The sequence below is a fragment of the Lepeophtheirus salmonis genome, chromosome 6 (assembly GCF_016086655.4).
Source record: "Lepeophtheirus salmonis chromosome 6, UVic_Lsal_1.4, whole genome shotgun sequence".
Classification (NCBI taxonomy): Eukaryota; Metazoa; Arthropoda; class Copepoda; order Siphonostomatoida; family Caligidae; genus Lepeophtheirus; species Lepeophtheirus salmonis.
Genome location: NC_052136.2, coordinates 11,291,579 through 11,307,465, shown reverse-complemented (window position 1 = coordinate 11,307,465; position 15,887 = coordinate 11,291,579). Strand labels below are relative to the sequence as shown.

Sequence of the window (15,887 nt, the reverse complement as noted above, 5' to 3'; positions counted from 1 at the left end):
TATAAATATCGGTAGTGAATGAGTGGCTTTTAAAAATATAAACATATTAATTTTAAAAAAAATTGCATAAAAAATCAAAAATATTCGAATTGGAAATTGACTAGGACTCAGACAATTTTGACCACCCATGACTCAAGTAGACATGAAAAATTGGTAAGAAAAAGTGAAGTCGAGTATAATTTATAATTAAGAAAAATTAAAGTATGTCTTAAGCTTAAATATATTTAATAGAGGAGGATATTTCTAACCACGAAATGTAATTATTCTTGGGGGTAATTACGTTGTTGTTTTTGTTACAAACTTAATGTAGTACGGAAATGAGTGTTTTTGTTTATTCAACAAAGTGTCTTGCATTCTTATTAGTATGTAGTACCTATGTATGTTGATTGTTGAGCCCAATAAATGGCATTTTAATTAAAGGACGATGCTCCAAATTTACGGCTATTCATGCATTGAACGTGACTTTTATTGGAAGTTTTTGTTCTTAATTTGTAGGATTCATTTTGGAATTGGAGTTATAAGGAACATGTACATATTTATGCCTGCTTTGATGAAAGATAAAGATCTTTCATCCAAAGATATTTAGTGCAAAATATAAGTTACTACAAAGTAATAACTCAAAAATTGGGCATTCCATATTTGTATGATTTTTTTAAATGTTTCTTTATAAATAATGTATATAGACATCTTTAGGAACAACCGAGACACAAACCTACGCATATTGAGTTCAAGAGATTAAGTTCTCCGGAGTGAGGTGTCCATTGAGTTATGTCGTTCCATCTATGATTTACAAACTTATGGGATCCTTTATTGACAAGATTTATACATATCTTGAAGTACAAAACTGACAAAATACAAAACCTAAAATGTTGAGGTGGAGTACATGTGTGGGCGTCAATACAAAAACAATCTTTGACCAAAAACTAAGAAAAAGATTTCATCACAATTACTTTTTTTACTTCAAATATACATGAAGCTTAATATTTCATAAATATATTTAAATCGATTATAGGGTTTGTATTCAAATTTGTGAGATGAGGTAAGAGTCATTTGATTTAAGGCACTTATATTGACTCCGAAATGGTCTTTAAAATAAAATCTGCCAAATTTTGTAATTCATTTATTGTGACAAACAATTTTGTCCACTTTAAGTGAAATTTGCATTACCATCAAAGAATTATTCAAACTAAATTGTTGATTGAAATTAACAATAGTTCGTCGATATTCAAATGTAACCTAAATTTGATTTTGAGAAAAAAATTCCAGCTTACATTTGTGTTAAGGAGCCATATTTATCATTGTCATGTTAGTGATGTAATTCTCGAAATCAGATTCGGTCAATTTTTAAATGTCCTGGTCTCTTATCATCAAAAGTATTGTCTCGTTGTTAAGTTCAAAGCCAAAAAATTAAAATTTTAACTTTCTAAAAAACAAAGTCAATTTTTAACTTTTGGTATCGACTTACATATTCTCCATGATTTCTGAAAGTTTTCAGGGGAAGTAATATTGACCGTTTTCCATGAGCATACGGTGTAACTTAATAATTAGATGTTCTCTCTTCAATAATAAAAGAATACTAATATCAGCAAGATAATTTTTTTGCTAAACTTCATCTAAAGACACATTCATTATTTTTAATATAATGCGCTACCCTCTTCGTTTTTAATGAGCTTTAGATACACACACTTGTTGTTAAAAATGATTCCTTAACTATATATTTTATGGTATATGGTTGTATAAAACATGAGTTGCACAAAACGTCTGCAAGATTTTATTCATATTTATATACTGTTTATATACATCTCTATACATAAACATTATTTTCTTTTTTAATTTGACACGCACGCTCGATTGTATTGCACTTTCTTGGATCAAGTATCTACACAGTCCTGAAACACACTCCAAAAGTTCATCACGGAGAAGATACACATATAGATAGAATCTTTGCCTTATTAATATAGATGAGAGTTCACATCCTCAATTTGAACCATTAGACAATTTTTTGGCTCAAAAACTTAATGGATGCCATTACAAATATATAATGAATTTGTCAGTAAACGAAAAAAAACCCGATAAAATTATGATCTGCAGGAATACTCATTCAGCTGATTTGAAAACATATCTCAATTTCTAACCAAGAACTTCAAAATGTAATTTGAAATAAACAACCCCTGATTTTAATCATTCCTAAAAATGAAAAAAACGTTTTTCTTATTACAAAAAAACAAAGATTCTTATTAAAAAAGTCAATAAAGTCATACCACCAAGCGAACAGACGTTATAGAACTAGCCATAATTATTAACTGATGTCATATGTTTAATTCATTAAAACATAAAATATTTAAAGAATTGAGTTTATATTTGTAGGATAAATTTCCTGTTTAATCTATTTATTGACATTGAAATACAAGTTATCACGATCAATTTTATAAATTTATAGCCTTTCCATAACATACAATTCATAGAAACAGTATACAATCTTGCCCCTACGTCATAATTCATCTTTCTACCTCGATATTGAAAGGTATTGAGGTTTCAATATGGACAACAAAACCATAGAAGGAGACTCACTTTAAAACTGAGGCTGTCATAAGCAAATAGAATATAACTTCATGGAGTAGAGAAGAAATCTCAACTTTCAATCTAAATTTCTGGTATTCATCTATTAGAATGGATGATAGACATGATATTTATTGTTCTCTTGATGATAGCTAATAAGGGTTCTGACAATATCTCGACAATATATTATGGGAAAGATTTTAAAGTATACACCATTATGTTATTCCATCAAACCATAACCATAAAATACCGGGTGTGTAATTGAAACTAATTCATTTGGAATATGAAACTTTTAACAAGTTTAATTTTGGGAAACTAGAGGATCTACACTAACAAAAAATTGTATATTGATATTGGGACACGTATCAAATATCTAATGTAACCTCCATCAGTTTTGATAATGGCCTTGAGGCGCCGCTGCAACCTTTGAAAGATAGTATTAATGTAATCGGGGCTCATGGAGTTCAATTTCTCATGAACAGAAGCCTTGTAAGCTTTTATATTATGTGCCCTTGTTCAGCAGACCCTGGCCTATAGATGCAGCTAGAAGAAAAGGTCGATAGAACTGGGATTTGGCGTGTATTTTGGCCATATTTTTTAAAAACTTTTTGTCCAGAATGGAATGTTGGTATCCAAAAACGACTCTGTAACTTTTGCTGTGTGTGCGGGTGAACCACCATCTAGTTCAAGCTCGTATCAATGACAATACCTTCATTAATTGCATTCTTCACAATGTAAATATAATGCTTGCTTGCCTACGTCAAGTTTCAAATGTTTTGACGGTGTTTGTTCTACTCAAAATAGAGCAGCAATCTTGATTCTTTTGTCCTTTTTGAGGCCATTTTTCGATTGATTGTGTTAATTTTGAAAATTGTTATTAATTTCTCTCAAGTTTTTTTTTATCCTCTCCTTTATAAATGTCCAAATTTCAACACGCACCCGTTATATTTAATTACGTATGTAAGTAGGTATACCCCATGATATTGAGACAACAGTATTAAAAAAAAAGCTAATGGTTTGGATCAGAAAATTGTATATTACTAATTATTTTTATTATTGGAATCCTAATGGTGGTCTACGAAAAATCCCTCCCATGAATTAAATTTTAATCATGGATTGATAATGATGTCGTGGAAGTATTTTTGTACTTCCTTCCATTACCTACATATTTTATTAAAATGAAAGTTATATCGATGTAGTATGTATGGATATACAGTGTGATTTATATTAATGCACTTTAAAAATGAAAATTATGAGGTTTTAAGTGACTAATTTTACCGATTCCGTTTCTACCATGGGATACACTAACAAGGGATATAACTGCTAAAAATAAACGAACACATTAGCTGTCATAAACGACATTGTTACGAACAGTAAATAAACCATATAACTTTTATTGCAATTGGTATATTTTGAAACTATTTTGGGAATGGAAATGAATAATAACGTCAATAATGGCTTATAAAAAATACATAAATGACTGAAAAAATCGCAAAAAGCATTAATAATGTAGATTTTTTAAAAGTAATATCATACTTATCTCTAATATACTAATTGTTTACCGTGCGTGGACACTTTGCCAAATGACCACTTTCATGCAAATATATTTATATATATTTAATTATTATTCATGCTGCAATACCCTATAGTTATAATTCTCATTCATGTTTCAGCAACTTTAAAAAAGAAAATGTTTAATTATTTGGCACAAACTGCAATGATTAAGTGTTGATTTATTAATAATTGATATATTTATTTATGAGGATGTTTCAACAATTGGCTCAAACTACTATTAGAGCCGTCATAACAAAAATCATAAGAACCCCCCATAAATTAATTTGAAAGAGAAAAAATGTTCAAAAAAGAGAATGATTTAATCAACGAACATGACTTAATGTAGAACAAGAATGAATCAATCGTTTAGATCCAATGTCTTCAACACATAAGATGTTACAAACAAGATTTGTTTGTCATTGGAGTAGTCTAGTAAATAATTACATGGTACATATTTTATTATTTTCAATTTTTAAGGAGTAAAGTTTAAAGAAGAAGTTTATGTTAGGACATTTATGTAACAAAATAATCCGGAAAATATGTGAGCCGTCGGCTATAATAATTGCCTCAATACCCTCAACTCCCTAGTAGACCTTGACTAAGTTGTCAGACTCGAGCTTGGTCCACTCCTTCCTGATGGAAGCCTCGAGAGAGTAGACACTCCTTTGAGGAATAGAACACACTCTCTCCTCCAGCCATGTCTAAATAGAGTAAACGAAAGAGTTAGCACTTGGAAAGGAAGGAGGCTACATGTTAGGTCCCATAAGTCCAGAAAGTCGGCACTCAGGAAGGACTTAGCGGCCTGAGTGAAAACAAAGTTGTCCCCAAATTTTTCCCTGGCTCAAGGTAGCACATTCTTATCCAAAAGTTCGATGTAAGCATCTGTCTTAAGCCATTATTTCCTCAGCACAAAAATAGGAGGGCAGACTTCGCTTGTGCTGGCCATTGATTTTTTTGTTCTGAAGGCATTTCTCACTGAAGCCGAGATATTGTCTGGATGTTTGGTTCTGATATATCAACTGCGTTACTTATTTACAGTGGCATCAATGGTGATTTTTTTTATCAGAAAAAAGCAAAAATTTGCCTGAAAATTTGGTATCTACTTTACTCTTTCACATCGTTTCTATTGTCCTATTCAAAGAAAATATCTTTTTTCTTCCACCACCGTAGTTTTGTACCAATACCATTCCAGATTGAAATAATAAAATCTATACTACTAGATTAGATCAAACCTGTACAGTGGATGATCTGAGAAATTTATTTCAAATGTCTGAATGTCACTGCTCGTAAGTACGAAGGTGGTCTGAAAATTTGTTGACCTCACTTAGAAAAAAGTCATTTTTTTCTTTATTTTATGTTTTACTTGTCAACATAAGCTTCTTATAAAACTACACACTTTTCCCAGCGATGCTCCCATCTCTGTAACACGCCCAAATAGTACACGGCGTTCATTAAGGTGATTCCCTCTTTATTCGACGAAAATCTTTGCAGTCCACTTTTTTGAATTAAATTTTTGTTTTGGGAGTATAATGGTGTATCCAAGTTTCATCTATAGTAATTAATAGGCGCCAAACACGGATGTATTACCCCTAAACTGCGCAGACAGAGCAATACTTGATTTTCTCTATTTTCACAAAAACACTCACATCAGCTCACTCAAACTACTGTAACCTAACAACTGCAGGTTCATAATGGTTGAAACTTTGGTGAGTAACCGTTAAAAGACACTAGATAGATGTGACTAGCTTTTGCTTACCAGACCTTCCATCTTCACGTTGAGTTCGGAAACTCTTCAGACCCCCTCGTATAACAGTAAATATTAGACTTCTAAGATGATATAAAGGTAATATTGCTAATATTTATAATTTTAGAGTTAAGACGATTTGGCCTTTAATTTTCGATCTGTAAGTAACTTTCCATAAGAGGATTACTGCCATAGTAAGAACCGATTGTGACAAAATTGAATAGAAAAATAGTTGATATTATTCGAGAAAGTTTTATATTAAGTAATATTCTTTGTTACAAGAGTATTGAATATGTAAACAGTAAAACTCTTAAGTGTCCACCGGGTAGTGTTGTACGTCTTAACCTTGCCTCAAACTTCATTCCCATAGCATTACCATTAAATGTCATGGTTTTAATCTAATTATTGTTATTATATGTATTGATTCAGGGAAAATTTTATTTTAAAGAATTCAAAAGAAACATCTTTATCCATAAATGTTTGTATGTGTTATCCCATCATTATATGATGTGTTCTAGCTCTTAAATAGTATAAAGTTGAATACTTTATACTTTTCATGTTGTCAGTAAGCTATTAGGATGATGGAAAAGTAAGTCACATTGCCATTTAGTAAAACAATCACACTTATTTAACAAATTAATCAAATGGTTAAGTCATGTTATTTATTTATCATTGGACCAGTGACAATATGTTCCCAATAGAATCATTAAAAATAAGAATGTGGACGAGCATTATACTCTTTTTACTTTCCAAAACTATTATTATTATTATTTTATTCTTTCCGAGAAAACATCTAGTATAAACATTCACTACTGGAACAAAGACGAAGATTAACACTCAGAATTTGCTTTGGAGTTTGAAATGCAAGTCCTTTTTGGACTCAAAGTAGAATGGAGGATTAAAAAAGGATACAAAGTGGGGTTTGTGTTTATTTCCTTCAAATTCTAGATGTACACTGCTAATCTAATGAAATATTATGCCTCTCCTCCAAAACACTCTTCAAATTGTCATGATTAACTTATTGATTTTCGTTTTTCTTATATTTTTTACAAAAATAGTTCATAATAGTGTCGTCTCTTGGCAAATCATAAAAACGGATAAAAGTAAATATTAAAAAAAACTAATCATTTTGTACCATAATTAAAATTATAAGCCAATTTTAGGACAGATTCAAAAAAAGAAAAGAAAGTAGGAGATAATTCTTTAAAATTTCCTAAAACTACTGAGCAAGTGAGATTATCTCACCCCAAAATGGAGGAAATCCTAATTATGTACAATTACACTAAAAATGCATTGATGGATATAGTTTGCTACGCGATTTTTTAAATTTAAATAATGTCTTTATCTTCAAAGACCAAGTCAAGTCCAATAAAAACTGTTAAATTTGAGTCAGTAAACATTTCATAAAAAGCAACTTGAGTCCAATTCAATTTGATTTGACTCCCCATGCCTTCTGATATCTACTAACAATGTGATTTTTTAAATAAAGACTACCCTATTCATTTCAATCACAGATTACAATTCTATAAATTCAGTTAGTACATGAATATTCTTAAATTTATGTGGGTAGATGTGTACCTACAAATATGCATTGGCTTAGAAATGCAATGCAGGAACAAATAACCACTCCTCTGTATAAATATTTTTTATGAAAAAAAAAATTGCAGTCAGACATTGCAATAGGTTGAGAAATTGTCGAAAGTAAATTGCCTACAAAGAATAAACAATTTAATTATTATTATATATAGTAAATTGTTTAATTTCTTTTGCAAAACAAATGTATATCTTTTCAAGCAGTCTTTAACAATGCAAAATTGTAGCATGGGTGGGTAAAGAGAAGTTTCTGCATTTACTTATCAAGTATTGATATTTTGTATATCAATCTCGAACTCGAAAAAAGTTCGACTTTACTCAAGCTGACAATGTTCTGAAAATTACTCGTTCTAGCACAAAATATTAATTTTTTTCAAAAGCAACTTTACTTGTACTCAAATTATAATCAAGGCAACAACATTCGAGTGATATTAAAAATATTTTAGAAGCACAACCTAAAAGAACATGAAAAATATAATACAGATGATCCATCAACAAAGAGTTGAGAACTGCCAGAGATAAAAATGACATCCCTTGTTTCTTTTATATCACTTATTTTATTGATTTTTTTATGAATTTTTCAAAATGAGCATCATATCCAGTAATAAAAGTTCTGGCTATAATGGGCATTTTTTTTGAAAAGAACCGAAAATCATCATAGATACCCTTTACGTATGATGAATGTTTTGGAGAAGATCAGCTACAATCAGTTTTTACAAGGTAAGAGTGGGGGAAGGAAAACAAACCAAAAAAAAAAAAAACATTGGCAAGAATTACTCTAATGTTAATCTCCAATTTTACTCTGATTTCAGCAAGAACTTACAATGATAGCTCTCCAACCAATCCTCTGGGTTATGCTCCATCTTTTATGTGCACACACGAATATTTAATCAGCTTTTGAATATAATTAAATTTGTTAGAAAAAAAAGTTCACTATTCAGGAGTTAATTAATAATGATAACAGCTTAGATTAAAGAAAATTAATTCTTTAAATCGCTTCATTGAGAAAAAAACAACTATAGGGCCATTAGCTCCAAAAACCAATCCAAAAAAATGGGTCAGTTAAAAAATTTATAGGATATGCATCACTAATCATATCCTCTACGAGGAACTACGCAACTGCGGCAGCTCTTGTATTAAAAAGGAGCCACCTTATTACTTAATATTTGGAAATTTTCAAAAATTATAGTCAGATTAAGCTCAAAACTCGGGATCTACCAAACTATTTTTTTTTTCTTGAATCCAACACTATTAATCAACGAATGCATTCTTGGAATTCAAACTTCTTTCATTAACTCTGTCTCTTTTTCAATCTTTATTATCTACATATGTATATCATTTAGGGGAAAGTTAATTCCAAAATTATGATTTTATTATGAGTATAGAGTATATTTAAAGAATGACCATAAAGAATAAATAACTGTAAGTTTTCTTACCTAACAAAATAGTCATTACGTAGTTAGATACATTCCAATGCATTATTACGTTTTTGGTTGTTAAACTTTATAAATACAGTGGGTTTATATTTATGTACCTATATATATTGTAAAATATGACTTGCCTTTAATTAAAAATAAAAGAAACACAAAATAAACAAGGTAATCCTGACAATTTTAATAATGTTGTAGATGAGAGCAGCTTAGCAGTCATAACGTCTTATTATATCAGCAGCAATTATCTGCAGGAAGAAGTAGATAAACACAAATCCTACTCCATATATAATTGGACTAAATAAGCTAAATTTACTCCGATGTCGATCTTTCATTCCGCTCTAGTTCCAAAAAGGACTTAAAGTTATAACTCTTCATTGTTACTCTTTGTTATTCATGGGCACACTCAGCAGTGATTACTTTATATCTATATGTTTCTTCTTTAATAGGTAAATAATAATAATAACAGCTTTTAAAAATGGAAAAAACAGTTGTTCGATTAACAAATACAAAAAATCTTATTGGTCTTAGTCATCTTTAAGTCAACTATAAAGACGACACGGAATACGGTGTAAGGACTCAAAAATTTGACAATATGAAAAGCCGTTTTCACCTATACACATTTTTATTTTGCGCCATTTTCATGGCAAACTTTGGTAGCAGAGTTTATAATTCAAACATTTTCTACACCTTTTATTCAATATGTTTCACTCCATTCTGAATGATGGCTTCAATACGCCGTTCAATAGAAGCACAGCTAACCTTGATGAAGTACGAGAACCAGTTGTTCCACTCCTCTAAGATCACGGCCTTTATTTTATCGAAATTCTGCTGAGAAATTTTGTTTGCCTTGCCCTTCAACTTGCCCAAACAGCGAAGTCCAGAGGATTAACGTCAGTAGATTGTAGTAGAGGTTTGTGTTGACCAACTCGTTGGTCTTGAAGAAGTAGGGAGACATCTTGCTGCCGTCGGACAACACGAAAATGAGGACCAAGATCTGAGCTGGATGTTTGATCCTGAAGGTTCCTTCGACCTGATATTTTGATTCAGTCAAGAAGCAATAATCATTTCTTCGGTTCAGACCAGTGTCCACTCAGATGATTTTCTTGTCGGATATCGACTTGTACACGGAGCAAATTGCACACCCTCTGCCATTTTGTTTGTTGCTCAAACATTTTTGATCGCACAAAAACAAAAGAAATATAAATTGTAGCTTTTGAAAACACTTTCGAATAGCCTCTAATACAAAATTATTAGACTTTTTGAATTCAAAGCTAGACGACCTTGACTAGAATTCTAGTTTTTGAGTCCTCACCCTGTATATACAAAATTTTATAGTGCTGATACTTGGTCCAAGATCGATATTTTTCGATCCGATCCTAAGTGATTTTTTCCACACCAATTTGGACTGATATTTTGGGATCATCGTGAACTTATTTTTTTGGCGACAATCCATGGAACAACTGGTTTTCTGTGTCGTTCTATGTACCAATTTTCTTTCTATCCAGTTATACGAGTAGTACACATTTAAAAAACTATATTTATTTAGATGACGTCATTGTTTTAATATACGGGAAAAACCAACAATATAATTAACAATTTATATACAAAATTGTTCTTATTTATAGAATAACTGATAGAGACTGATCATTCTTAATGGACTTAATTAGTACATTCCAACACTAAAAACATGTACCACAGTTTGAAAACCATTGTCATAAATTAAAGGTATCGCCCGTGTCTTAATCACTCAAAGTCTTTCTATTTTGTAAGATAGGCTTAATTACACAACTAATGGCTCAAAATAAACAAAATACCTTTCTTGTTACTCTAAAAATGATTTTGAAAAATTTAATTTCCTACAATTACAACTTGAATCCTAGATTTCCTCATAACTTGTATTATAATAACAAAAAAAAAAACAGCATTATCGGTCACATTAGATGATAAATTAAGGATGTTAAAAATTAACTGTCAAAAAGTTAATTAGTTTTTGGGTAAATAATTATGAGTAATGGAGGTATAGTTCTGTGTAGGTTGAAAAATCTTTTTAATTTTTCGTGAGTTTCACTTTTTGATAATATTTTGCCAGATGGGTCATTTAGTACTTAAAACAATAGTAAAAACAGGAATGTAATTTGGATTGGCTCATTGCCACTTCATCATTCCATCATCATGCTCTCCATATAGTGTCTATTCTGTTCATCGTCCAGGGGATTATATATGCATCTAGAGTGAATGAGAGCTCATTTTCAGTAAAGATTGGAAGTTTTGTCATCCAAGGTATTGAAATACTTTAATCAATTGCACATCAAGATCCTTACTTTGATTCTCTATCAGTTGATCTCTGGTGGAAGTGATGCAAGAAGATCGATGCAAAATATATTCCAAATGATTTTCACATCTTTTGGAATACAATTAAACAAATGCATATATTTATCAATTTATTGATTTGATGGTTTTATTATTTATATATTTTTTTAATACGTTCTGCAGCTGTTGTTTTCAGTACTATTTAATGTAATTTTGATTTTCAATTTTTTTTTTTTTCTAGAAGGACTTTTAAAAACACTTAACGCGGATATAATCGAGATTTGATGAGTTGGGCTAACTTGAATCTAAATTTATTTCATTAAGCAAATATACAGTGGCCAGATTTTGAAATTGCCACTGAATTTCAAATTCTTTGAACAGACATAACTTTTGAACTTTTTACCCAATTTTTTTTTTTTTTAATGAACATTAAAGATACATTTATTGAAAAAAAGTTGACTCAATATAGCCTCCCTCATTTTCAATACTCCTGAACAGGATCAAAACATGTGTTACTTGGTGTGTTTTTAAAAATTTGCAAATGCTCGTTTGAGTTCACGGATCAGCTCATCTTGTCTTCAATCTGGACGTCAGTAAATTAAAAATTAGACAATCATCAGGTATTAAAATACAAAAGTCTGGGTTATTCAGTGTATGGACAGCGGGTAACGTCAAATATATAATATGATTTTTTATCCTTAATTTTGAAATAAAAATTATATTCTTTTCATTTCTAAAACTTGTTTTATTACTTCTTGAAATAAGGAAGTTGTGTCACTGCATCCTGTATAAATGGTAAATATTTTTTATACATGAATTTAATCGAACTGTTCTACTAATCAGAAGTACATACTTTTTTATATCATACAAAAAATACTTTCACATGAACATAAACATTCTAAATTGGGGCCGATATGAACCCAATATGACATTATTGAAGAATAATTTGTGGTCCCAACATCATTGATATTCAACACAAGTAAAAATAAATAAAAATAACGAAACCAATCTTATCTATAAAACCCCATGGACTTCTGAGTAATCAATCGTTATAATGTTAAAGGGATCGATTTGAACCCACCGTTTATCCATGGGTTAAAATGGCCGAGAAAAAAAATCTAGGGGTAACTTTTCAAAGCTTTGAAATTATAGATAAAAACATTTTGAATATTAGTACAAGTTTGTTAGAGCAAAGGTATACAAATTTAGTTTACCTAAATAGGAGCTTTAATGTCAAAAATAATTTAATTCGATTAGATAATACGTTTGTTAGTTGATTTCACATTATCCATATTTTTGGAATGGGATTTTTTTAGTATTCCTTTAATTGGTCAGTTGGAGTTGCAATTATTAAGTATAAATAAAAACTATAATATTACATTTAGAGCATCTTACCTAGGAACGTATTAGGATGGGAATGATAGCGTTTTTATCAAAAAAATCATTTAGAAAAAAAATAGTTATAACAATTAATTAATGAAGTACGTATTCGCCATTGTTGTTCCCGACATTTTTCCACTTATTGACAAATTTTTCGATGCTTTTCCGCCAAAAATCGTCCGGTCTGGAATTGAAGAAGTTGTTAAGATATTTTTCAAGGGCTTCTTCATTGTGAAATGCAACGCCTCTCATATGGTTCGACAGATAGTAGAAAACATGGTAATCAGTAGGTGTCAGGTCCGGAGAATATGTTGGATGCTAAAGAGCTTTTTTGACACAGAGTAGCTGGGCTATGTAGAGCTCCTTGGTGAGTGTGACATTGATTTCAAACATTTGTAAGTATACCATAGCCTCCCAGTCCCACCAAACGCAAATCATGGTCTTCTTTAGATGGAGTTCAGGCTCGACGTCAAAATCGGAACTTTGAAATTTTACGAACCATAAATGTGCTGTAGGCTCCTATGACACCTTCTCCATATACGCTACAAATGTTTTGTACTACTTCAAGAGCTTTTTGGCCTCCATGAAAAGTGAAGAAAAGCAGGAGTAAAAAGTTTTGATTTTTGCCTCCTGGACACTCCATTTTCTATGACTAAAAAGTAATTAATATTTGAACGAATTAAAAAAAAAAAAAAGATTAGACAGCTGTGTAGAGGAAAAAGAGCTCTATCGATTTTATATCATAGATTTTTTCAAAGAGTAAAAAAATTGTTGCAATACAAACATAACATATAAACGCTGCAAAATATTCTCGAACCTAATATATTTCCTTTTCTGTGAATGACGGGAGAAATTGTCAGGGTTACCAACCAGGTTGTTACAAATTATTATTAGATAATAGTTTCTTAGTTGGAAAAAATTGGCTAACTACAAAAAAATTTCATTTATTTTCGTATTAATAAGTTATTTTCAACGTCAGCAAAAGGAAAGCAGAGGATTGATTCACTGACGTCATAAATTGAATGATCACTAATAAGGAAACGCCAAATGAACCGATTGCCAATAAATCTTGAAGAAATTAAAGTTACAATATCATACATTGGTTTAAATACTCTTTCGTCAAATCCTCTGCCAACACGGGAAATCTCACCAAGCCCGGACACCGAAAGGATTGACAGATTAAGAGCTCTTTCTCGATTTGGTGGGTGGTGGTGCATGACCGTTCTTAGTTGGTGGAGTGATTTGTCTGGTTAATTCCAATAACAAACGAGACTCTGTCCTGATAAATAGAGCTAACGTCATTTTTTTTTTTTTTTTTTGTGTTGCCGTTTCTTCTTAGAGGGACTGGGGGCGTCTAGCCACACGAGAAGTTTCTTCTTTAATATGCCTATTATACACTCAATTTTCATCACTATAAATTTCCTTCTCTAAAAACGACTGGGGTGTGAACCAACGCACATTTACTTCAATGGAATAATTATTCCATTTCCAATTAAGCTATGTCGTTTCATATTTCATATTTGTACTAAAAATGGAGTTTTTGCACATTCAATCAGAGCCTAAAGTATAATAATTTATTATTTTGTCACTTAATTATGATTGACTTATATGTCGTATACAAGTTGCAACCGTATAATGAGTTGAAGAATTTACAACCCTTTTGATGAGGATAGTGCACAAATAAAATATTCTTTGGATAGTCAATATTTATTAAAGATGTAATTTCTAACTTTTTTAATAAAAAGAAGGAAGCAATACGTATTTTGTGGCATATTAATAAGTTCAAATGTCGACAAATATATTACTCTCATATATATTATTACCAAGTAACTTTGATAGATCCAAATGAAATGATAGAATCTAGTAATAGTTAGTAATTAAAACCACTGATGTTGTATTTAAAAAAGGTGTATGAGATGCACAAGTTGAAACTTGTACAATTTTCTTATACAAGTTCCATCTGCTACGTAATATGTAGATTTAAATAAATTATTGATTATTCTATATATTATAGCTAATTTTATAGTTTTTATAAGCAGTATTTGGACTTTAGTACATTGACTGCTATGATTTTTTCTTTTATACATTCTTTAAAAAATATTGATAATAATAATCAGTAAAGTATCTATTTAATTGATATTAATGCCTTAAATGTACTTAGATATAAGGGTGGACTAAAAAAATATGTAGATTAGGAAGTTAAAAAAAAATTATATAAGGATTATTTGTGTCTGTTTAAAAAATATTAAATAATGGTTAAAAGCATTTATCAAAGATGATCACCACGGTTATTTAAATTGTAAGAAAAAAGATTTTTAAAGCAGACCACAAGTTCTCACAAATACTTATCCATTCATTATACATAATATGTAAATTAATAATTGTTATTTATACCGATCGGTCCATTAAAATCTAAAGAATTTTAAACTTCAACAAGATATAATTTATTAATTAACAATAGAATTTCAACAAAATCAATGCTATAATGTACGTTGATGGACACTGCAGACCTTTTTGCTTGACATGCACTCAAAATGTGCAGTCGAGGGGTTTGGCATCAGGGCTGTATGGAACCAAAAAATGTTCAAAATAACTCAAAAGATTCATTGAAAAGAATGGTATCTTTCATTGCTGGTACCAAAAGTGGCCTTTCCCCCCTCACAAGGTTTTTTTCACCCATTTTTTAATGGCTCTCGGACAGTCTGATATGACACCTTGAGATCTCTCATGGACTTGAGAGGATTGACTTTGTTGTTTTCTTTACCTCAGGTCTAGTTTCCCTTTTTGAGAGAGCCCTTCTTGCTCTCTAACGTTATGGGGCGTAGATGGGGTCTTGGAGATGCCCAAATGCTTAGAGTGCGTGAATTGAAACTCACTGATCACGTTCAATTGTCATTCTCTCAACTTGTACGTAAGCTAGATAGCTTAAGTTTTTTTTTTTTTTTGTAACTATTTGCTTATGCTTTAATATTTGGAAGTATGAACTAATTTCAATCTTTCAACTTTCATTAATTAATTAGTAAGTGTTTGATTCCAATGGACCACCCAGTATATTACTATATAGAAAAGGATATGCACTAAAATAATCTAGAACAATGGTTCTTTTTTTACACAGTGTGTACCACCTAGGTAAATATCATGATCCATCTTCAAGTAACATTATTATGACCAATCTGAACATAGAAAAGTAGAAACTTAACTTACATAGACATAATGATATTCCTCAACACCGGTTTGCCTCTAGAATTATTACTTTGGGGAGTAGAGAGTAATTTTATAAATTTTAACGGAATTTTATGCAAACACTTATGAAT

General features: G+C 30.7%; 1 long non-coding RNA gene across 1 annotated transcript in view; it reads right to left on the bottom strand.

The window, feature by feature from the left end:
• LOC139905841 (uncharacterized) overlaps positions 1 to 13,225 on the bottom strand; it is a 69,010-nt gene extending 55,785 nt beyond the window's left edge. Inside the window, exon 1 of the long non-coding RNA XR_011780921.1 lies at positions 12,589 to 13,225. This is a non-coding gene — a long non-coding RNA (uncharacterized lncRNA). The remainder of the gene's footprint in view (positions 1 to 12,588) is intronic.
• Between the last annotated feature and the right edge of the window lie 2,662 nt (positions 13,226 to 15,887).